Consider the following 330-nt stretch of genomic DNA (forward strand, 5'->3'; position numbering starts at 1 on the left):
TTACCAGAGTTTTGTCACTGCTGGTGTTTGTGGCAGAAGCCATCTTAGCTCTACCCACTGGCAGGTCTCTAGAGTGTATGTCAGCTGCTTCCTTGTGCTCAGGGAATGCAGACCTCTGTCCTCTCTAAAAGAGAATGCAAGTAGCCTGTGGCCATTAGAGTGTCTCATTCCATTCCATTGCGACTGGTTTAGCTGTGCTCATGACCCATCTTTGGCCATGAAGACTTGAACTGGGTTCTGCTGGCAGCTTGCTGAGGTTTCCCTTTTTGAAGAACATTGTTGATCTCATATGATGCTCATGGTGAATTTATCCAGCCACTGTATTACCCA

General features: G+C 47.0%; 1 protein-coding gene across 1 annotated transcript in view; it reads left to right on the forward strand.

Moving 5' to 3' along the window:
- Positions 1-324, forward strand: part of LOC105299922 (zinc finger protein 792-like) — a gene marked incomplete at its 5' end in the record, with an annotated part of 2,718 nt that extends 2,394 nt beyond the window's left edge. Inside the window, one exon of the mRNA XM_011371897.2 lies at positions 10-324. The remainder of the gene's footprint in view (positions 1-9) is intronic.
- Positions 325-330: the final 6 nt, after the last annotated feature.

The sequence above is a fragment of the Pteropus vampyrus genome, unplaced genomic scaffold, assembly GCF_000151845.1.
Source record: "Pteropus vampyrus isolate Shadow unplaced genomic scaffold, Pvam_2.0 Scaffold196, whole genome shotgun sequence".
Taxonomy (NCBI): domain Eukaryota; kingdom Metazoa; phylum Chordata; class Mammalia; order Chiroptera; family Pteropodidae; genus Pteropus; species Pteropus vampyrus.